Genomic DNA, 25,000 nt, shown 5'->3' on the forward strand with positions numbered 1-25,000 from the left:
AAGGGCGTTAATTTATTTATGTTGGCAAAGATATCAAAGTATTGACAAAGTACTGGGAGACAACGGCCTTTGTTCTCCACTCTAACGCTGCCAAGGTGCTTGTATCTTGGTCTTGGCTTCTCTTGTTTAGTTTTATTGAGTGTTATTTTACCTTCTCATACCTTGTCTTGCTTATATTGCCATGCTTTACCTCATTCTATTCTCTTGTTTTCCTTTGCCTTGTCTTGCTTTACTTTTGTCTTGCCTTTTGTCATACTTTAATTTATTTTTTATTTAATTTTGCCATAACTTTTCTTTCTTTGCCTTGTTTTGCTTCGCTTTCCTGTGTTTTATTTTGCTTTAATTTGTCTTGCCTTGCCTTATTTTGCCTTGTTTTATTTTACCATCGTCTTCGTATGCTTTGATTTGTCTTTCCTGCCTTGCTTGTCTTGTCCCACCTTTTCCTCACTCACCTCGTCTTGCCTTGGTTCGCTCAGCTTTGTTTCGCCTCGACAAGCTTCAAGTCTTGTCAATACTGCAAGAAAGCCGAACATCGCTTATTTTCAAATTTGGGTCACTTCGATTTTCCTATCTCACCCACCAAGTATAATAAATATCCGATGCAATCTGCACCTCCCTTGCTTCCTCCCTTCATCCCTCCCCCAGACACACACACACACACACACACACACACACACACACACACACACACACACACACACACCTCGCCAGGTAGCTCAGTGGTTAGAGCGCTGGCTTCACAAGCCAGAGGACCGGGGTTTGATTCCCCGGCCGGGTGGAGATATTTGGGTGTGTCTCCTTTCACGTGTAGCCCCTGTTCACCTAGCAGTGAGTAGGTACGGGACGTAAATCGAGGAGTTGTGACCTTGTTGTCCCGGTGTGTGGTGTGTGCCTGGTCTCAGGCCTATCCGAAGATCGGAAATAATGAGCTCTGAGCTCGTTCCGTAGGGTAACGTCTGGCTGTCTCGTCAGAGACTGCAGCAGATCAAACAGTGAAACACACACACACACACACACACACACACACACACACACACACACACACACACACACACACACACACACACACACACACACACACGAAACGATTCCACCAAACAGTAACAACTAACCAAAATATCACAACAAACTTTCAATCCAAAAAAATCAACAAGACTCATGAAAGATCCACTGAGAAAAACAATTCAAAGACCAATACTTCACATCCCATCAAAAGTTAATGCCGTGCTTGCTTCTCGTGTCAGAGAGACGTGAAAACAGCTTTGCGTGGCACTATTCCAAGGTCACAAGACGGAGACGGCAGAGCGGCGGGTGACTAGAAGAGCATAAACATTCTAGACGAGGAGGAGGGTGGTAGGCTGGGATTTGCTGGAAAGAAGTCAAATAGAAGGGAGTAGGAGCGACAGCCAGATGAAAAAAGGGAGCTACAGGGAGGAATGAATGATGAACAGGTTGGATAGGGAACGCAAATGCAGCAGGGAGCGTCTATTGAAATTCTGGGTCCATATTTCTCCCTCTGACGATGGTGTGGTAATAAAAGGTGCATAAGAGAGTGGGATCTAATTAGAAGTAGAAGAGCGGCCACGAGATGGGAATGTCACCAGTTTGACTTGTTTTCTGTGGGATGTAGTGGTGGTGGTGGTGGTGGTAGTTGTGGTGGTGGTAGTGGTGGTGGTGGTATTATTATTATTATTATTATTATTAGTAGTAGTAGTAGTAGTAGTAGTAGTAGTAGTAGTAGTAGTAGTAGTAGTAGTAGTAGTAGTTGTTGTTGTTGTTGTTGTTGTTGTTGTTGTTGTTGTTGTTGTTGTTGTTGTTGTTGTTGTTGCTGTTGTTGTTGTTGTTGTTGCTGTCCTCGTCGTCGTCGTCGTCGTCGTTATCGTTGTTATTGCTGCAGAGGTATTAGTAAGAGTGAAAGAAGAAAGTTAAAGAAGAAAAAGGAAAGAAAAAAAAAGGAACTATAACAAAAATTGAAATACAAGAACAAGACGAACAAGAGGAGCAGCAGCAGTAGCAGCACCAACAGTAGCAGCTCTAGTAGCACCAGCAGCACCAACATCACTAGCACGAATAGCGCTAGCAACAGTAGCGGCGGCGGCAGCAGCAGCAGCATTAGCAGCAACAATAGTAACAGGCATACTAACAACAGTAGAATCACCAACAGCAGCAGCAACACTAGCATCCCTAGCTGCTAGCAATAGCAGCACAAGACGCAGCAATATTAGCAACAGCAGCAGGAGCAGCAGCAGTAGCAGTAGCAGTAGCAGCACACTAGGAGCACTAACAGCAGCAGCAGCAGCACATCCCCACCACCACCACCACCACCATCAGCATCACCATCACTAGTAGCAGCAGCAGCGGCAGCAGCAGTAGCACCACTATCATCAGCAAGAGCAGGAGCAGCAGTAGCAGCAGCAACAACAACGGCAGCCGCAGCAGCAGCACTAGCAGCGGCAGAAACGACAGCAGCTCTGGCACCAGCAAGAGGAGGAGCACTAGCAGAAGCAATAGCAGCAGCACTAGCAGCAGCACTAGCAGCAGCAGCAACAACAGCGGCAGCAAAACAGTTCCATCACCAGCAAAAAAGAAATTACCTCTTCAAATAGAAAAAAATACTAATGAAAAAAGTAATTATATCAGTAGCAGTGGTAGCAGCAAGAGGAACAATAGCAGAAATACCAGCATTCGTTGTCACCCTCCACGTTATTGTTGGCGTAATGGCGGCGGCGGCAGGCGTGGTGATGGTGGTGGTGGTCATCTTTCTGGGATAAAAACGACAAAGTGTTTACAGAGACAATGAAAAAACGAGCCCGTGAAGAAGAGAAAGCATTACGCGGGACAAAACGACGATATCAATGGAAACAAAGGCTACAAACACTGGCCCAAAACATTACCTAGACCAGCTGTTGTTGTTTTTCCTGATGCTTCTGTTGTCACTGTTGTTGCTGTTGTTGATAGTAGTGATTGTGGTGGTAATGAAAGTGAACAGAATCTTGGGTTTCCTTTCATGGTGTAGGTTTAACGCAAGCCTTTCTGGCCCATGGGAGGGAGATTATATATATATTTTTTTTTCTATATCCTGCAATGGACTCAAAGAGGGCTGCTGGCGGTGATGATGGTGATGTATTGGTGGCGCTGGTGGTGACGCTACTGGAAGACTGGGAGGAGGAGGAGGAGGAGGAGGAGGAGGAGGAGGAGGAGGAGGAGGAGGAGGAGAGGAGGAGGAGGAGAAATAGGAGGAGGAGGAGGAGGAGGAGGAGGAGGAGGAGGAGGAGGAGGAGGAGGAGGAGGAGGAGAAAAAGGAGGAGGAGGCGGAAGAAGAAGAAGAAGAAGAGGGGGAGGACGTCTATACGTGAATTGAAAGTGTCAGTGTTCGTATAATGTGATGAACTAGAGACGGTGATTGTGGTGACGACATGGTAAAAAGAAAATAGTCCAACAGTGATGATAGCAGAAGTATTAGTAGTGGCGGGATAGTGATAAGAGTGTCACCAGTGCTAATGCTAAGAGTGACAGTGATGATAATGACGGTAATAACGATGGTGACAAGTAAGACGATGACAGTGACAGCGGCAATAACAGTGGTGATCATAATAGCGGTGATGATAATGATAGCAGTGAAAGTGATAACGCTGGTGAGTGTAGGAACAATACTGACGGTAAAGAAAACAAAAGTGACACTAATAAATAAAAAAAAAACTGTAAAAGAATGCTGACAGCTACGATATTGATGGCGATAACAATAGTGAATGTTGGTTACAGATAATGGTCATGGTGGTGATGGAGGTGGGGGTGGTGGGGGTAATGGTGGTGTTCCCTCTTGTCATCATCTTTTCAGTGGAGTGTGTTGAGGGTGATAAAGCAGCAGAAGAGGAGGAGGAGAAGGAGGAGGAGGAGGAGGAGGAGGAGGAGGAGGAGGGAGAGGAGGAGGAGTAGTAGAGAAGCGCCTGCGGTGGAGAGACTGGTGGTGGCGGTGGCGGGAGATGCGTCAGTTACCTGGGTGGTGGCGGCGTGTGAAGGTGTGTGTGTGTGTGTGTGTGTGTGTGTGTGTGTGTGTGTGTGTGTGTGTGTGTGTGTGTGTGTGTGTGTGTGTGTGTGTGTGTGTGTGTGTGTGTGTGTGTGTGTGTGTGTGTGTGTGTGTGTGTGTGTGTGTGTGTGTGTGTGTGTGTGTGACAGTGGCGTTGTTGTTATTGTTGTTGGTGGTTGAGGTGATCGAAGTTTGAGAGACGATGGCAAGAGTAGAAGTAGTAGTAGTTGTAGTAGTAATAGTTGTTTTTGTTGTTGTTGTGGCTGTGGTTGTTGTGGTGGTGATGGTGATGGTGATGGTGGTGGTGATAGTGGTGGTGAAGGTGGTTATTCTCCCAGCCACCACAAACTCTTCACTCCAGTGTATTGCAACGTCTCCGCATCATTCACCACCAAGGAACGGCTCCCTCTCTCTCTCTCTCCCTCCTTCGATCCCCCCTAAGAGTAAGTATAACAATAGTATTCAAGTTTTAATAATGTGTGTCTCCCCTCTTTCTCCTCCTCTTCTTCCTGCTCCACCTCCGTCTCGTCCTCCTGTTCCTGCTCCTCCTCTTCCTCCCACCCATTTTTTTTTTTCTCTCCTTCCCTCCTCTTCTTGTTCCTGGGTAGCATTTGCAGCTTAAAAAATGTTTCCTTCCTCGTTCTTTTTTCCTCCGCCTTTCTCTTTACTCCTTGTCTTTTTCCTCGATCCTCTTCACTCGTATGTATTCAACTTATCTAACTGCTCCTCTCTCTCTCTCTCTCTCTCTCTCTCTCTCTCTCTCTCTCTCTCTCTCTCTCTCTCTCTCTCTCACGCATATTTTGCCGATACAACTAAAAATTCTTATCTATATTATTTGTATGTTTCAATATATTACGAAATGTCAAGTGAGGGTTTTACATAAAGCACTAAATTCGTTAAACACTACTTTTTACATCAATTATTCTATACATTTGATATCTTAGAAGAATTTCGATTTAGTTATACTTTAATGGAAGCCAAAAATTCTTATTTTCATGCGAGAGAGAGAGAGAGAGAGAGAGAGAGAGAGAGAGAGAGAGAGAGAGAGAGAGAGAGAGAGAGAGAGAGAGAGAGAGAGAGAGAGAGAGAATTGTGTTAACCTCGTCACGATCAATTACCTGCCATATCTTTCATTCTTAACTTCATAGCAAACTGACTCACTTGAAAAAAAAAATAGTAGCATTATATCATATCTTACTTGCGAACGAAGAAATTCTGAAATTTATAAATACTTAAATGAACTGAAAAAAAACTAGCAATACAACACTATGTAATTCATACTTTACATACACATTCTAATATTCAAACATGGACTCTATGACTCTTAGAAACATTCCCTTGAGCACACACTCCATCTCTTGCGAAGGTCTTGCGTCATTAACAGTTCCTTACATACCTCTTCTTTACTTACAAACTCCATTACTGGCAAAACTCCCCCCATAACACCCCTTTCCTTTGCAAGTCTTGCAGTAGTAGTAATAACCGTTAATTTCATCATTTTTCATTCTTCACAAGCTCCAATATTTACAAACCTCGCCACTAACACACCCCCCATTCCTTCCTGAAGTCTCGCAACAGGAGCAGTTATTAAGTCATTTATTCAGTGGTATCTTGAACAGTTCTTTTCATCAATGTCTCTTAGTCACAAACTTCAATATTTACAAAACTTCCTTCAACGTATCACCAATGCATTACGTAAGTAAGTCTCGAGGTACCAGCATATCATTTTCTCACTGATCTGGACTCAGCGTTAGACTTCAGACTCCAGACTCAGCATCGCTACGCCCTGCAGCGTCAGGTGAATCTTTACCTCTCAGAAGCTAATTAATTAAATCTATACGGAATAACCTCCCATTCTTCCATTCTTCGCAGAAACCTCTCAATTAAGTCTGCCTTGTCCTCAGATTAATGACCCTTATTATATGAGATTAACATGACACACACGCACACACGCACACACCAAGTAAGAAACAAGGGGAAAAAATGTTAAACGAGAGAGAGAAAGGAGAGAGAGAGAGAGAGAGAGAGAGAGAGAGAGAGAGAGAGAGAGAGAGAGAGAGAGAGAGAGAGAGAGAGAGAGAGAGAGAGAGAGAGAGAGAGAGAGAGAGAGAGAGAGAGAGAGAGAGAGAGAGAGAGAAACTATCAACGAACATTCTATGCGCTACACATTCTGGTCTCCCGCCGATATTGAAAGGAGGCTAAGAGGAAATGCTTATTGAATCTTGAGTGTGGGTAGAGGGACAAAGGCAGGCACTCTCTCTCTCTCTCTCTCTCTCTCTCTCTCTCTCTCTCTCTCTATACCAAAGTTATGACGCACCAAATTTTGTCCGTGAGAACCTCAGAGTACTGTGTTCTTAGGGTTCAAAAGGTCAAGAGAGAGAGAGAGAGAGAGAGAGAGAGAGAGAGAGAGAGAGAGAGAGAGAGAGAGAGAGAGACAAGGGGACAAGGGGATGGGGAGGTGGAGAATGATTGGGGAAGTGGAAGGAAAAGAAAAAGAGAAGGAAGAGAATAGATGAGAGGAAAGAATAGGAGGAGGAGGAGGAGGAGGAGGAGGAGGAGGAGGAGGAGGAGGAGGAGGAGGAGGAGGAGGAGGAGGAGGAGGAGGAGGAGGAGGAGGAAGAGAGAGAGAGAGAGAGAGAGAGAGAGAGAGAGAGAGAGAGAGAGAGAGAGAGAGAGAGAGAGAGAGAGAGAGAGAGAGAGAGAGAGAGAGAGTAATCATGCAAACGAAAAAAAATAAAGGCGCGCACATACATACATACATACATACATACACACACACACACACACACACACACACACACACACACACACACACACACACACACACACACACACACACACACACACACACAAATAGAGACAGACAGCAACAAAGACAGGTGGGCTTGTAAAGAGAAAGTGAGAAACGAAACAAAATTAAAACAAAAAATAACAAACACCGAAAAGAATACGGTCGGTGTATGTGAAAACTGTAAAACAAAGAGAAGAAAGACGAGCTGGAATACATTTATACATACATGCAAACATACAGAGAGACGATAAAAAAAATACAGGTGGAATGAAAAATACACATATGGAGCGACAGATACATAAATAGGTATATACGTACGTACAAACATTTATATATGCACACACAAAGACAAAAAGACATAGACAGCGTATACAAAACTACAAAACATTTACAATAAAGAGAGAGAGAGAGAGAGAGAGAGAGAGAGAGAGAGAGAGAGAGAGAGAGAGAGAGAGAGAGAGAGAGAGAGAGAGAGAGAGAGAGAGAGAGAGAGAGAGCAACAATTACAGACTAAAAGACAAACAAGCATAGAAATAAAAAAATAGACACAGGCACACGCCCGCGCGTGCGCGGCACACACACACACACACACACACACACACACACACACACACACACACACACACACACACACACACACACACACACACACACACTCACACACACACACATACCTAATCATGACTCACACTTGGCTTCCTCTTAAAACAGTGAAAATCATTAACTTGAGGAGCCAAGAAACTTTTGCAATAGCGATATCAGGCTGAAGAGTGGCAGGGAGAGAGAGAGAGAGAGAGAGAGAGAGAGAGAGAGAGAGAGAGAGAGAGAGAGAGAGATTCATCAACACTTAAAAATTAGAGAGATTGGCACGAATTGATTAGCAATCTCTCTCTCTCTCTCTCTCTCTCTCTCTCTCTCTCTCTCTCTCTAGCCATGCTGTGCGTCGGTGTATCTCCTGCGACTCAGACTGACACCTGTTGCATGAGTGTGGGGAGTGCGCTCGTGCGCCAGTGCGCCAGCAGGTGTGTGTAATACACCTCCTCCTCGGTCGTCTGCTGGTCACCCAGCCAGTCTTCCCCATTACGGAGCGAGCTCAGAGGTCATAGACCGATCTTCGGGTAGGACTGAGACCACATCAACACACAACACACACCGGGAAAGCGAGGCCACAACCCCTCGAGTTACATCCCGTACCTATTTACTGCTAGGCAAACAGGGGCCACACATTAAGAGGCTTGCCCATTTGCCTCGCCGCTTACCGGGTCTCGAACCCGGGCCTCTCGATTGTGAGTCGAGCGTGCAAACCACTACACTACGCGGTGTGTGTGTGTGTGTGTGTGTGTGTGTGTGTGTGTGTGTGTGTGTGTGTATTTGTCATTCACCTATGGTCGTCTGCTGGTAACTCATCTACCTGTTCACCTACGGAAAGAACCCAGAACTTGTATTGCCCGATCTTCAGGTTGGATTGATACCAGTTACACAACACACACCAGGACAGTGATGACACAACTTCTCGGATTACATCACGTACCTACTTGCTTCTAAGTGAACATTTGCACATTTGCCTAACTGCGCCCGGGACTCGAAATTTTTTTTTTTCGGTTGTGACCAGTGTGTGTGTGTGTGTGTGTGTGTGTGTGTGTGTATGTGTGTGTGTTTCACTGTTTGATCTGCTGCAGTCTCTGACGAGACAGCCAGACGTTACTACGGAACGAGCTCAGAGCTCATTATTTCCGATCTTCGGATAGGCCTGAAACCAGGCACACACCACACACCGGGACAACAAGGTCACAACTCCTTGATTTACATCCCGTACCTACTCACTGCTAGGTGAACAGGGGCTACACGTGAAAGGAGACACACCCAAATATCTCCACCCGGCCGGGGAATCGAACCCCGGTCCTCTGGCTTGTGAAGCCAGCGCTCTAACCACTGAGCTACCGAGTGTGTATGTAATTCACTGTTTGATCTGCTGCAGTCTCTGACGAGACAGCCAGACGTTACCCTACGGAACGAGCTCAGAGCTCATTATTTCCGATCTTGGGATAGGTCTGAGACCAGGCACACACCACACACCGGGACAACAAGGTCACAACTCCTCGATTTACATCCCGTACCTACTCACTGCTAGGTGAACAGGGGCTACACGTGAAAGGAGACACACCCAAATATCTCCACCCGGCCGGGGAATCGAACCCCGGTCATCTGGCTTGTGAAGCCAGCGCTCTAACCACTGAGCTACCGGACCGTGTGTGTGTGTGTGTGTGTGTGTGTGTGTGTGTGTGTGTGTGTGTGTGTGTGTGTGTGTGTGTGTGTGTGTGTGATTCACTTCGGTCGTCTGGTGATCACCCAACCAGTCTTCCCCATTACGGAGCGAGCTCAGAGCTCATAGACCGATAACGCACTCCACACCGGGAAAGCGAGGCCACAACCCCTCGAGTTACATCCCGTACCTATTTACTGCTAGGTGAACAGGGGCCTCGCCACTTACCGGGATTCGACCCCGGCCCTCTCGATTGTGAGTCGAGCGTGCTAACCATTACACTACGCGGTGTGTGTGTGTGTGTGTGTGTGTGTGTGTGTGTGTGTGTGTGTGTGTGTGTGTGTGTGTGTGTGTGTGTGTGTGTGTGTGTTTTCGTCGTAACTAAAGCTAACATTTACTATCACCGCTACCACCATTACCACTACTTTTAACACCACCATTTCTACGTACTTTAGCTAACCACCTCCACTACCTCCACCACCACTACACTCACCTCCACCTTCACCACCTTCACAAACACACCACCTAATGACTTTCCGCGGCCCCTAATGTGTTTCGGGGTGACTAGGGGCGCGCCTCCCTTCTCCTTCTTCCCTTCCTTCCTTCCTTCCTTTGCCCCTCCCACGCTTTCTGTCTCTCTTCATCACTCCCTCCACACTTGGCTCCCTCTTCTCTCTCCTCCCTTCCCTCATTTCTTTTCTATCTTACCTTTCATCCGTTTTCATCCTTCACTTTCTTGCTCATGTATTTTACTACTCTCCCCTCCTCCTCCTCCTCTTCCTTCCTCCTCCTATTTTTCCTTCCCTTCATTCTTCCTCCTCTCCCTCTCTTTGCTTACAGAGTGCTCGCATTTTTACACCTCTTGAAAATATCGTATCCTCTCTCTCTCTCTCTCTCTCTCTCTCTCTCTCTCTCTCTCTCTCTCTCTCTCTCTCTCTCTCTCTGCTGTAGGCGCTCAATACATCACAGCCCTAGGCGTAACATTCACACAGCAGCTGACACCCTTCAACTAATACAAAAGTGCATTATTAACGTGGAGCTTCACAATCTTTCCGCCCAACCAAGTAGTAACATCGTCTCTCGGCCACCCATTGATCAGACCTCACATTAGTGGTTTCTATTTCTGATCCTCTCTCACTGAAAAGGATATTAATTACCACCACAAGCCAGAGGACCGGGGTTCGATTCCCCGGCCGGGTGGAGATATTTGGGTGTGTCTCCTTTCACGTGTAGCCCCTGTTCACCTAGCAGTGAGTAGGTACGGGATGTAAATCGAGGAGTTGTGACCTTGTTGTGCGCCTGGTCTCAGGCCTATCCGAAGATCGGAAATAATGAGCTCTGAGCTCGTTCCGTAGGGTAACGTCTGGCTGTCTCGTCAGAGACTGCAGCAGATCAAACAGTGAATCCGTCCAAACCATCCAACTCCTGACTCACTCCACCCTCCCGAGGCTGTGCTCTTCCTGCATGGCTCTGTGGTAAAAGGCACATCTCCCGCTCCAATGGTTGTGGGTTCGATTTGGGCTCACAGCTGTTTTCAGTGGAAGAAGCAGCGTTTTCCTTATTTCCTCGTGCTCCATCCCTACTCTTATTCTCTCTCTCATCTCTAGCAAGTGTTGTAAAACCTTAGTCCATATAAAATGAAAAAATTGTTTCAGCGTCTCCGGTCGTTTATCAGATTTGTGAAAGATTTTGGAATGTTTAGTTATGTTTCCGGGAGTGGTAGTTTAAGAAGAATTCAGCGATGTTTACGTGAAAAACATCTGACTATCTATGTTTGTGGCCTTTGTTCATTCCTAACGAATGAACAAAGCTGTTAGGAATACGTGGTACAAATCCTTGTTACAATTCCAGAACTTGATGAAAAAATGCCATTTGGAACCAGTTACAGCAGGAGTGATCAGCTTACTTTAGACACACTTTATGAACCCCTTGAATGTTTCTTTGTTCTTTAAGAATAATCCTTATCATAAGAACAGAAGGGAAACTGGTAAAAGTCTATAAGCTACACGCAACACTCTCTATAAGACTGCCCTCGGAGAGACCAATTAGTGAATTCAAGAATATTCACTACCTTTTTTTTCACAAATATCAGAACCACCATGATATTTGTTTAGAGACAGTCCAACACACCAGAGGCCTGCTGAATGACTTCTCGTTGACCCCAAACAATATACCAGAACATATAGCCTTCAGAATTTCTCGCAATCCTCGCTTCGTCACAGGCAGGGATGAATTAAACGTGAACCTTTCACCCACATTAACACTGCCAATGCTCTAAAGGCTCACTTCAAAAGGTATCAAAGTGCACAGAGAAAAGAAGAAGGAAAAAAATTAAAAACTTGGGATCGAAAAAAGCAGAAAACATTTTGTACCAACTTCCCGTGGACTTCCGGAGTGCTAGTGCTGTTATTGCTTCTATGGTACTAATGGTGCTATTGCTTGCTGGACGTGACCAGGATGGCTCTCAGGTACTCATGGTCTACAACAAGTGATCAATCATCTGGATTAGTAATACATTACTGAACATGCTGCCTGACTAAACGCTCAACTTCTCACATTACATCCGATACATATTTCCAACAGAGTGAACGAGGGACTCCAGCATGACACTAAACAAATGTACGTGTTTTGTACTATTAATGATAGAAAACCAAGTGTATCAGTTATAAAATAAGTATGTTTCCTGGTCAGATTCTCACTTTACGCTCTATACAAATTCTTAGCACGTAAAGCAAGTTTACGTGTCAGACGTTTAAACACAGCAAGCAGCTTCTAGAAAATTCAAAAGGGAGCTTAAGCTCGTATTCTTAGACGCCCCACTCATATCATCAGCTAGATGAAGGAGATATACAACGTGAAAAGGAAAAAATATATGTGTCCTTCACAATTAAGTCGTCAATACGAGGCAATCAGCATACATTCAACATACAAAGAAATTTAAGTCCTTATATCTAAACAGCCCACACCTTATATTCAGCTAGATGAAACGGGAAATAGTATGAAACGAAACAATTTTACATTCATTACATTCTATAGGTGTCAACATAAAGCAGTAGCATCTAATGAACTTGGCGGGAAACTTGGCCTTACATTCTTGTCTTGAAGCAGTAAGAAAGTCACACATCATTTATAATAGTCACACTGCGAACCTTTTCTCAGTATAAGTTCACTAGTCAGTCTCGCGACCTTTTCAAACGTTTCATTCATGTTAAAAATATGTATTCGTAAGTCTCGCACAAAAGCCACAGAGTGAAAAGTAAAAATCTCAGCCTACTCCAGCAGAGATCTGCATTTGTTTTCTTTCCTGGGATGCTATTTATTTTCCTTTTTAGGATTTTATTTTTTTCTCCATTTTCTGAGATGGAAAATCACAATTTTTAACATCTCATTCCTTTCATTTTGGGATTTACTTTTTTTCCCTCCCTTTCGTTGCTTGGTCAAAAGCATAATGCTGTCATGGCAAATATCTTGTGTAAATAGGTCTCTTCAGGTTTCTTCCATAGTGTTGCCATAACTCGCAAGGCCATGGCGGTTCCGAAGGTCGTGTTGAGATTTATGTCAGTCACGGACTATTTCTTCTGTTGTATAAATTTCTGCACTGGAAGATTTGTGACATGGACGTAATAGATGGTCAAATATCTAGTGGGAAATGTTGTTTGTTAATCATGTCGATTACAACATCTGGAGTAAGAATTACTCCTTAGTCCTGAATATTTTTTTTCATTTACTCTCCAAAATTACACTTGTCAAATATTATGAGAATAATTTGCAAGATCTATAGTGCTCTTACACTGCAAATAATTTATATTGTAGTAGCAATTCCTGAAACCGGCAATGTCACCTTTGGCACGGTTCAATATAAACGTGGTAACTTTCCAAGCTAAGGGTCAATAGTAGCTAAGCAGTCTTATGAAATATGGCCAAGACAATTACGTGCATATACATTAAATTCTTATGGTGAAAGCCATACGATAATAATTGTTTAGTACTCTACAAAACCTTTTATAAGAAAAGTACAAGTTTCATAAATTCTTACCAGCAAATGATAGTCTGTGTAAAAATATATAAAAAGACAAGACAATTTCATAGCTTTTGTACGTATATCTTCGGATAGTATACTTTAACACTGATAACTTTCATGAGACTATTTTCCACCGTACAAAACATTTTGCACAAAATGACATCGCTTTCTTGGCAAGATATAGTGCATCTATTACTGTGTCCTCTGCAACATCATTCTAACCAGTATCGTGCCATATGTACGTATCTCCTCAAATGAGGGCGTCTCCGCTTTATCACCTTGTCTCGCCTTAAAACAGGGCGTGAGCACTTGTACCATCTCAAATTAAAACGAATTCACAAAACAATTATTACAACGATGAAATACAGAGCAATTGGCCTGAAAGTTCAAATAAATCTACACCTCGGCAGAACGGCATTACGTTGGGAATCGAACTCAAAACTTAAAACATGAAAGCCAGCACGTTACCGATGGAGTGGGACTGCGGGGCTCCGTGCTATATCTTCTGCATCCCCCTTACCATCGTCTCCACAAGCTATACATAATAAGTTGACCTTCCATGAAGTTGACCTAAACAGGGAATTCGAAGAACTATTCGATTATGTGATGTACTAACTTAGCATTACCGATTACTTGACGCAATTTTTAATGGACTTCAATTATCTTCAAGATTATAAGGCACATTTTGATTCTTTAATAAATCTAAGATTGAATCCTGATTATTTCGAATTAGTTTAGTTGCATTTCAATAATTTTCAGAATATCTAAGGTAAATTTTTGATTACTTTTCTGGTTTTAGTGAAGATTTCGACGTTTTTTTTTTCTGAAATAGGGACATTTTACATAACTAATCTTACAATTGATTACAATTACTTGTGTTATCTTATGGTAAATTTCAATTGTTTCACGTTTGGGTATGGACCTTAATTAATTTGCACAATTTGAGGTCATTACTATATTCTAGCGGATTTCAGGCAAGAATAATTTTATGAATTTTAAGCAAGAGATCGATTACTTTACGGAATTAAAGCCGTTTACTGCTTCCATACTTTATTTATGCTCTTATGCTCTTGTGTTCTGATGCCCATCATAAAAAAAAAAAAACAGCTTTCTATACGCAGTGAAAGGGCACGATCAATATTTACTATTGAGTCATCCTTTCCTTCATTATCCATTCATCCCTTTTTATCGTTTATTCATCGCGGCACTTGCTCCGCTATTCAGAGCACGAGTATAAAATTGAACTCATTGATCTTGCTACGACAAATTTTGATTGAGAGAGAGAGAGAGAGAGAGAGAGAGAGAGAGAGAGAGAGAGAGAGAGAGAGAGAGAGAGAGAGAGAGAGAGAGAGAGAGAGAGAGAGAGAGAGAGAGAATACAAAATAACTAACAACGGTACGAATTAGTCAAAATGAGAAGAAAACGAAAGAAAAAATATCTTCTGCCTCATAAAGTGCCATTGTTTTCAGCCAAATCCTGACAACTGGAGCTAAAGAAAAAAACACTCTTTCAGGAGTGAATAACTGGAGAAAAAAAATACGTTCAGAAATAAATTGAATCCCTGCTATGGAGATTTTTTTTTTAACTCGTATGAAATGTAATGTCGCTATGATTCGTTTGATTTCACTTTTATTGGTGTGTGTGTGTGTGTGTGTGTGTGTGTGTGTGTGTGTGTGTGTGTGTGTGTGTGTGTGTGTGTGTGTGTGTGTGTGTGTGTGTGTGTGTGTGTGTGTGTGTGTGTGTGTGTGTGTGTGTGTGTGTGTGTGTGTGTGTGTGTGTGACCGAACCTAAGACGTAACTATAAAGGGAATGAATGGCATACTAAGATAAATCGACACAATAAACCACTACAAACGATGCACCCAAATCTCCAATATAGCTTTCCAGTTGTATATCTGCAATGGAGGACACTAGGCGAGGGAAACTACACTGTCTTCCATTGTCTCGTAAACAGATTTCTCAGTAACCTGGTATGGTCATCCACTAACATTCGGTACTTCGTAAATAAAAGGCTTGTATGAACACTTATCTACAAAAGGAAAGATAACATGAGGTGATTTACTTTAATTTTTTCCAATGTGTAATATTTTTTAAGAGACTGATCCAAGAATATGGATATAAGATTGTCATGCTACGGTCATCCTTTAATATCAAAAGCACCGTGAAAAATAATGTCGAACACATGGGAAAAAAAGTATAAATATTTTTTTTCCAGGTTGCGAGATCGTAAAAGAAAACTATAACAAACAGAAGAGAAACATGGCGCAGCTGGGCCTGGATAAAGAACGTGCAGATGACAGAAAAGAAATGGTGACAACATATATGATCAGCTAATCCCACTAGGTATTAAAGAGAAAAACCACTACAGCAAAAGAAACACAACAAATGCAAACTTTGTGCTTGGTGATCATGGGGAAATAAAAAGTCAAGCAGTAATCATTAAAGATATGCAGCATTTCAACCAATAAATCGATTGTCAGTCTAACCCTTTGACTGCTACCTAATACCAATCACACTGAGACATCTTTACGTGATCTACAGCCACATCCACTTTATATTGGGTAGAAATTATCTATTATCTTTTATCCCTATTCTTTTCTAGATGTTTATAAAGATCTCGTGCATTACTCTTGGTGGTGTTACTTGCTTCGTATCGCAGTAAATAGGCTAATGAGATGAACTATTGTGTACGTGAACGTCCTCTGTCAACCAAGGTCACTGGAAACACTTTAGAATATGAAGGATAAAAGCAGAGCTGGTATTGAGAAACTGGCGATGGATGGTACAGTTTCAGGTAATGAAAAAGAGATAGGAAGAAATTGGTTCTCAAATTGAGTGGCAGTCGAACAGAATAGACCCAGTAATCAAGTTGTCAGTGTCGAGTCAATAGGAAGCTTTAAAAGAAGATTGGAAAATTTTACGTAAGGAAATGATAGACGTTTTATACAGATACTGCCACGTATAAGCCTAATGACTCTGTAGTTTCTCTTACTATCTTTTTTATTCACTTACACTGTATCTAGCATCATGATGAAACTTAAGGCATCTAATTAAGTAAAAATCTGAAAAAAAAATTGAGATGAAGTTTTACCATAGCCGACGGTCAAAAGTTAAGGAAAAGCGCTAAAGGCAGTGGAGGTGAGTGCAGAAGGTTACTGGAAGTGATGGACATACTTTATAGTAACGGGGAATCTATTGTATTGGAATGTATTGGATTGTCTCTTCTTTCTATTCTTTAGTTAACTTTTTTTTCGGGAGCAGCAGAATAGTGGGTCTGATTATCAAGTTCTCTCTTGTACCTTTAACCAGCTTTCTATATCCATGGAAAAAAAGGCACACGACTGTCTCTTCTCTACTTACCTTTTTTTTCTAGAGCAGAAAATAAGTAGGTTATATTGTTATCATTATTTCTTCCCCTATTTTCTATTCCCTTGACGGGATTCTTTCGCGCATATGTAAGACTACAAATCATAAAAAAATATACGAACGAGATATGACTAAAAACGATGAAAATAACAGACAAAAATAAATAAAAACTATCAACGAAAAAACAAGTTACAAAAGAAATCTTAAACTATCCCTCTCGCAAAACGAATGAAAATAAAAGACATTCGTTATATTTCCCTGGCCTCCGAGTTTCCAATACCGAGGTGGGGAAACAGACAGCGGGTGATAGGCCTGATAAACTCGCGGAGAGCTGTGGACAAGATCGAGGAAGATAAATCGTTGCCTGGCCGCCTTTACAACACACTCCTGCTCCTCCCAACCTCAATGCTATGGGGAAAATAGATCACGGTGGTATTTCGGTACGAAGAGGAATTGGGTTGTGGTGCCACTAGTAGTAGTAGTAGTAGTAGTAGTAGTAGTAGGAGGAGGAGGAGGAGGAGGAGGAGGAGGAGGAGGAGGAGGAGGAGGAGGAGGAGAGGAGAAAAGTAGAAATCGTGGCATATGCAACCCAAAATTCTTACAAACACAATATGAAAGAAAAACAGCGACAACAACTTACCAACTAAACACACACACGACAAACACCCAAACACACAGACGAACAAAACAAAACAAACCATTCATAAAGGACCTGTCAGGCTGCGAGCAAACAAAGGAGGATTTGGAGAGAGAGAGAGAGAGAGAGAGAGAGAGAGAGAGAGAGAGAGAGAGAGAGAGAGAGAGAGAGAGAAGAGAAGGAGAGAGGATGGAGAGCCTAGGGTGCAGCAGGAGGCAGTAAGGAGGTTGAGTGACGGGCACCATCAACAAACGCGGGGAGTGGAAGAGTGGAAGAAGCAGCTACCCCCTTAGGGAAATAAAGGGAACGCGTGTATCTGAAGGTAATGAAAACAACGCCGATAACAACGACAATGGCTACTACTACTGCTGCTGCTGTTACTACTACTACTACTACTACTACTACTACTACTACTACTACTACTACTACTACTACTACTACTACTACTACTACTACTACTACTGCTACTACTACTACTATTATTGCTACTACTACTACTACTACTACTACTACTACTACTACTACTACTGTTGTTGTTGCTGCTATTACTATTACTGCTACTACTACTTCTATAACTGGGGACAGATTCAGCAGCAGTAAAAGAAGAACAAGAAAAAAAAAAGTTGCAACGGCAGCAGGAGAAAAGTGCAGAGCAGCAGCAGTATAAAGCAATAGCAGTAACAGTAGCAACAGCAGTAGTAACAACAGCAGCAGCAGCAGCAGCAGCAGCAAGAAAGAAGAGCAATGTGAAAGTAGCGACAACAGCAAAGAAAAGCAGCGCAGCAGCTGCAGTAACAGCAAAGAAGAGCAGCGCAGCAGCAGCAGCAACAGTAATAACAAAGAGCAAAAGCAGCAGCAACAGGATTAGCAACAACAACAGTAGTGAAGCAGGAGCAGTAGTAGCAACAGAAGAGCAGCAGCAGTCACAACAGCACCAAAGAAGAACAGCGCACCAGTAACAGTAAAAACAACAACCGCAGCAGCAGCAGCAGAAAAGAAGAGCAGCACAACAGCAGCAACAACAGCAACAAAAGAGCAGCAGCAGCAGCAGCAGCAGCAACAACAACAACCACAACAGCAGCAGGACAGCAGCAGCAACAAAAGAACAGCAGCAGCAGCAACAAAGAGCAGCGCACCAGCAGCAGCAACAACAACAATCGCAGCAGCAGCAGCAAAGAAGAGCTGCATAGTAGTAGCAGCAACAACAACAAACCACAGCAACAGCAGCAAAGAAGAGCAGCACAGCAGCAGCAGCAGCAACAACCGCAGCAGCAGCAGCAAAGAAGAGCAGCACATCATCAGCAGCAACAACAACAACCGCAGCAGCAGCAGCAGCAGCAACAACAACCGCAGCAGCAGCAGCAAAAAAGAGCAGCACAGCAGCAGCAGCAACAACAACAACCGCAGTAGCAGCAGCACAGCAGCAACAACAACAATCGCGGCAGCAGCAGCAAAGAAGAGCAGCACAGCAGCAGCAGCAACAACAACCGCAGCAGCAGCAGCAAAGAAGCAGCAGCAGCAGCAGCAGCAACAACAACCGCAGCAGCAGCAGCAAAGAAGAGCAGCACAGCAGCAGCAGCAACAACAACCGCAGCAGCAGCAGCAAAGAAGAGCAGCGCAGAAGCAGCAGCAGCAGCAAGGAAGAGCAGCACATCAGCAGCAGCAACAACAACAACCGCAGCAGCAGCAGCAGGAAAGAAGAGCAGCGCAGTAGCAGCAGGAGCAAAAACAACCGCAGCAACAGCAGCAAAGAAGACCCACACAACAGCAGCAGCAACAACAACGAAAAAAGCAGCAGCAGCAGTAGAAACAGCAGCAGCAAAGAAGGGCAGCGCAGTTGCAACGACAAAAGAGCACCAGTAAAAGCAGCAGCAGCAGCAAAGAAAAACTCAACAACAGCAGCAACAGCAAAGAAAAACGCAACAGCAGCAGCAACAAGAACTACAACAACAACAACAAAAGAGCAGCAGCAGCAACAATAGAAGAGGAGCGACAACAGCAACAATAGAAGAGGAGCAGCAACAGCAACAATAGAAGAGGAGCAGCAACAGCAACAATAGAAGAGGAGCGACAACAACAACAATAGAAGAGGAGCAGCAACAGCAGCAGCAGCAACAACAACAACAACAACAACAACAACAACAACAACAACAACAACAACAACAGAACACCAATAATAACAACAGAAGAGTAGCAGCAGCAGCAGCAGCAGCAGCAGCAGCAGCAACAACAACAACAACAACAACAACAACAACAACAACAACAACAACAACAACAACAACAACAGAAGAATAGCAGCAGGAACAACAGAAGAGGAACAGCAGCAGCAACACCAACAACAAAAACAAAAGAACAGTAGCAGCAACAAACAGACGAGCAGCAGCAGCAGCAGCAGTAGCAGAAGCAGTAGCAGTAGCAGTAGCAGCAGCAGCAGCAGCAGCAGCAGCAGCAGCAGCAACAGCAGTACCAGCAGCAGCAGCAACAGCAGCAACAACAACAACAGCAGCAACAGAACAGTAGCAGCAACAATAACAGAAGACCAGCAGCAGCAGCAACAACAACAACAACAGAACAGTAGCAGCAAGCCAGCAACGGTAACAGAAGAGCAGCAACAGCAGTAGTAGCAGCAGCAGCAACAGCAGCAATAGCAGCAGCAACAGCAACAGCAGCAGCAGCAACAACAACAACAACAGAAAAATAGTAGCAGGAAAAACGACAGCAGAGCAGCAGCAGCAGCAGCACAAGAGCAGTAGCAACAACAACAACAGAAGAGCAGCAGCAGCAGCAGCAGCAACAACAACAACAACAACAACAACAACAACAACAACAACAACAACAACAACAACAACAACAACAACAACAACAACAACAGAAGAGCAGTAGCAGCAGCAGCAATAGCACCAACAATAACAGAAGAGCAGCAGCAGCAGTGTGGTAGTTGTCGTAAAACAGGGGTAGCATGGAGACATCTGAGTCCATTATGAAAGTGTATTTACGGTAGCACAATACACAACAAGTGTAAACCGAGCGAAACGAGAGGCAGGAGGCGTAGCGTGTCCGCCCCAGGCGGCGGCGAGCGAGGACAGAGGGGAAGGACGTGACGTCAGACAGAAAGGGAGTATGGGAAAAACAAAGGACATGCTAACAGCAGCACAAGAGCAGTAGCAACAACAACAACAGAAGAGCAGCAGCAGCAACAACAACAACAACAACAACAACAACAACAACAACAACAACAACAAAAACAACAACAGAAGAGCAGCAACAGCAACAACAACAACAACAACAACAACAACAACAACAACAGAAGAGCAGTAGCAGCAGCAGCAATAGTACCAACAATAACAGAAGAGCAGCAGCAACAGCACAAGAGCAGTAGCAACAACAACAACAGAAGACCAGCAGCAGCAGCAGCAGCAACAACAACAACAACAACAACAACAACAACAACAGAAGAGCAGTAGCAGCAGCAGCAATAGCACCAACAATAACAGAAAAGCAGCAGCAGCAGCAGCAACAACAACAACAACAACAACAATAACAAGAACAACAATAACAGAAGAGCAGCAGCAGCAGCAGCAGCAGCAACAACAACAACAACAACAACAACAACAACAACAACAGAAGAGCAGTAGCAGCAGCAGCAGCAGCAGCAGCAGCAGCAGCAGCAGCAGCACCAACAATAACATAAGAGCAGCAGCACCACCACCACCACCAACAATAACAGAAGAGCAGCAGCAGCAGCAGCAGCAGCAGCAGCAGCAGCAGCAGCAGCAGCAGCAGCAGCAGCAGCAACAACAACAACAACAACAACAACAACAACAACAACAACAACAACAACAACAACAGAAGAGCAGTAGCAGCAACAGCACCACCACCAAAAATAACAGAAGAGCAGCAGCAGCAGCATGAGTAATCATAATAACAATGTGCATTTAATCAGCATAGTGGCCCTGACATGCCGCTTTCACTCCACGTTTCACTTGTAAAGCTGAATACACCACCTGTTGATCTCTCTCTCTCTCTCTCTCTCTCTCTCTCTCTCTCTCTCTCTCTCTCTCTCTCTCTCTCTCTGTCTCAGACATTTATTCACATAACTCATCGCCGCTAAACGTTTTTTCTCTGTCTCTCCTCAACATTATGAAATTCTACATTATGATTTTATGAAACTCAAATTTTCTGCCAGAACGAAGCGACAACTGTGGCTGATTTTTTTTCTAGCAAAGTTAAGGAGAGAGAGAGAGAGAGAGAGAGAGAGAGAGAGAGAGAGAGAGAGAGAGAGAGAGAGAGAGAGAGAGAGAGAGAGAGAGAGAGAGAGAGAGAGAGAGAGAGAGAGATCGTTTGTCGTAAATGTTGCACGTTTTACCACATTTTCTCTTTTGGACTAGATTTTCTTTTCTCGAGTTCTTTTGTGCGCTTAGGAGGGAGGGAGAGAGAGAGAGAGAGAGAGAGAGAGAGAGAGAGAGAGAGAGAGAGAGAGAGAGAGAGAGAGAGAGAGAGAGAGAGAGAGAGAGAGAGAGAGAGAGAGAGAGAGAGAGAGAGAGAGAGAGAGAGAAACAGGATTTAAACAGCTTAGCTAACTATGAAATGTACATACCTATAAAAGTAACGAACACTATTAACGAAGCGTTAGATAAAGTAACCTTGAAAAAAAAAGGAAAACAAAACAAAACAATGGATTAAAGAAACTTACATGCACACAACACTTGAATAAACACATTTAAAGTACGATAAAAAATAAATAAATAAAATAAAAAGTAAAATAAACGAGGTAGTGTGAGGTTAGATCGAGATAACCAACTTACTGAGGAGAGAAAAACTGATAAAAGAGCATTGGAATACACACAACACTGGATCAAAGAATTTATTACGACTTAAGGAGGCAAGCCAGATTAAAAAAAAGTTCGTTGTGTGCGGAGCTGGATAGAAGTAGCTAACGAAATTAACCTTAATTCTAATACAAAAGTCAGTCTGCGCCCCTTGTAATTAAATAAATTCATAAACAAACAAGCTATGAGGAATAGGCAGGAGGCAGGAGGAGGACAAGGAAGGCTGAGAGAGTGTGATGAGTACGAACGTCAAGCAAAAGAAGTGGAAGAAAAGGGTGCAGGAGGCAGGAAGTGAAGAAGAAGGTGTGTTGAAAGGATGAGGAAGGAAGGAAGGAAGGAAGGAAGGAAGGAAGGAAGGAAGGAAGGAAGGAAGGAAGGAAGGAAGGAAGGAAGGAAGGAAGGAAGGAAGGAAGGAAGGAAGGAAGGAAGGAAGGAAAGGAGGAAGGAAGGAAGGAAGGAAGGAAGGAAGGAAGGAAGGAAGGAAGGAAGGAACGAACGAACGAACGAACGAACGAACGAACGAACGAAGGAGGGAAGGAAGGAACAAAGGAACAAATGAATGAACGAACGAATGAACGAACGAACGAACGAACGAACGAAGGACGGGCAATGGATAATGGAGAAGGAACGAAAGAAGGGAACAGGGTTTGAAGGTATGCAAAACAAGAAAGACAGGATGACCAGAAGAAAAGGAAGAAAGGAACGAAGGAAGGAAAAAGAAAAGGAAGAAAAGGAAGAACAAAGTAGTGATAGTAGAAGTGAATAGGAAAACAAAACAGAAATAGATACAGAGCACAGAAGAGTGATAACACAGACATCAAAGCAGGAAAGTGTGAGATGGGATACTGACGCAAGAATGAGATGAGCAGAGGAAATGAGAGAAGTTGAAATGAAAAGGAGATGAGAAGACGGAAAACAAGAAAGGGAGCCATTATTGATCCAGTACATAATACATTCTCCTGTTTTTTTCTTCAGTATCATCATCTAAACTATTTTCCTTTTTTTTTTTTTTCTTTTTTGTTGTATGTTCGTGTTTTTTTTTTCTTTAGCATACGTGACGAAAAAAAAATATTACTAAAAAATACTAAAATTATCAAATTACTAAAAAAGAAAAAAACTAGATAATAATGAGTACCGAACAACAAAGGCTAGTTCTCCTTTATAACTGTGTGTGTGTGTGTGTGTGTGTGTGTGTGTGTGTGTGTGTGTGTGTGTGTGTGTGTGTGTGTGTGTGTGTGTGTGTGTGTGTGTGTGTGTGTGTGTGTGTGTGTGTGTGTGTGTGTGTGTGTTCACCAATTAAAAAATAATAACAAAATCTCTCCCACACACACTCTATACTTACATTGCAGAAAACAACACAGAAAAACAACGATCAGTATAAACTTCCTTTCACCAAGTTGAATTGCCTTTATTACAAGGAGACGAACCAGACCGCAGTGAAGAACTAGTAAGTCACAACAGCCGACCCTCTGCAAAAATTACCTTCGCTTTTCGTTGTTTTGTCGAGAAGGAATTGAGAGACAGACTGGGAGGGGGGCAAAAGACGAGGAAGGAGGAAGAACTGAGAGATGACGACGGAGATTAAAACACTAGCAAAGGTCAAATGGGAGAGAAAAAGAGATAGTGAAAGAGGATGAAAAGGAAATGAAAATGTGTGAGAAAGGAGGAATGACACAGAGATGAACAGAGGAGAAGGAAACGGAGGACAAAGAAAATGGTTAACAGACGGAAAAGACACGGAAAAAGCAAGGAAGTGAGAAAGTTGATAAGGAAATGAAAGGAGAGAGTGAAGGAAGGGGAAAAAGTGATAAATGGACGAAAAGGAAACGGAATAAGTAAGTCTTAACACAGAAGATAAGGAAAGGGGGGTCAGGGGAGAGCTGGGAAGAGTGACAGTCAGGAAGCAGGGAGTGTAGAAGATAGGAGGAGGATAGAAGGTACCAGGCTCTCAGATACTTAGCGAATATCCTCCCTGCCATTCTATTCTGGTCTCAAACTATGTAAATATTTAGTAAGGTAAATATTTTGTGCTGTAAATATTTTGGTAATGTACGTAGTGCGTCAAGTCTTGCACACACACACACACACACACTCTCTCTCTCTCTCTCTCTCTCTCTCTCTCTCTCTCTAAGCATCGTATAAACGTATACAGACTAAAATTGGGTGCACGTACGTAAATACACTTTGGTATAAATCATAATAACAGACACTCGGGAAACTCTTGCTGTGTTAACTAAACTTAAACTTAAGTTTAAGAAGCTGACAAAGGGTCACGAACACGAATACAAAGACACACACACACACACACCCACACAATGAATAAACAATAAGTTTTCTTTCTATTTTTCCAGGAGAGCTGTCTGCCTTCACATCACCACTACCACAGCTAACCACACCACCATCGTCGCCGCCTCTGTGCTCCGCACTCTTCTCTTGTTCGCACTACTCTCTGGCGGTTGGTAAATTGCAAGTGATAAATTGCTCTAAGGAGGAGGTAACGATAATCAGATTTTATTCATCGTTAAAACCCAGCAGTGGCGCGTTAAAGGATTAAAGGGGAAGGGACAGAGTACAGTCTCCAGGGCCGCAGCTACCAGTCCCCGCTTCCCCACCACCCGGTCGAGCCGCTGATCACGCCACTACCCTATTGGTCAGCAGGTCCCGACAACAGCCACTCGTCCCGGAAGTTGCAACAGTCCTCACGTTCAATATGTGCATATGTCTGCGAACTCCTCGCAAATTTGTGTTTATAGGAGTGGGGACTCAGCTCATCCACTTCCGGGCACTTTCAGCTCTCTAAATCTCTTTGTTCTTCCAACAGGACCCGCGCCACTCTGTTGCTGCTGCTGAAGGCGAGACAGTGCGGGCAGCAGGTTGCCTCTCTCATGACAGCCAGAACCTGGAGGCCGCGAGGGCGGGCAGGCCTATTAACCTGTGGGGAGCGGAGGGTGAATTCCAACGACTCCACGTCATGTGTTAGTACCGGGCGCCCGTGGCGGGACAGTCCATGAAAGCCTTGTCTCCAGTGCGGCTACTGCCATCTGCCGGTGATAAAAGTTGCATGAA

At 43.6% G+C, this 25,000-nt stretch overlaps 1 protein-coding gene across 3 annotated transcripts in view; it reads left to right on the forward strand.

Annotated features, from left to right (window-relative positions):
- The first annotated feature begins 3,966 nt into the window (after window positions 1-3,966).
- LOC123505047 (GTP-binding protein REM 2-like) overlaps window positions 3,967-25,000 on the forward strand; it is an 80,730-nt gene continuing 59,696 nt past the window's right edge. Inside the window, exons 1-3 of one of the 3 annotated variants that reach the window (XM_045256071.1) lie at window positions 4,123-4,470; window positions 24,286-24,584; window positions 24,756-25,000. The exon at window positions 24,756-25,000 is cut by the window's right edge and continues 642 nt beyond it. The gene's annotated coding sequence lies outside the window, so the exon portion shown is untranslated. Of the gene's footprint in view, window positions 4,020-4,122; window positions 4,471-24,285; window positions 24,585-24,755 lie in introns of those variants that run through there. The other 2 variants (XM_045256073.1, XM_045256072.1) reach the window with 2 other exon arrangements.

The sequence above is a fragment of the Portunus trituberculatus genome, chromosome 17, assembly GCF_017591435.1.
Source record: "Portunus trituberculatus isolate SZX2019 chromosome 17, ASM1759143v1, whole genome shotgun sequence".
Classification (NCBI taxonomy): domain Eukaryota; kingdom Metazoa; phylum Arthropoda; class Malacostraca; order Decapoda; family Portunidae; genus Portunus; species Portunus trituberculatus.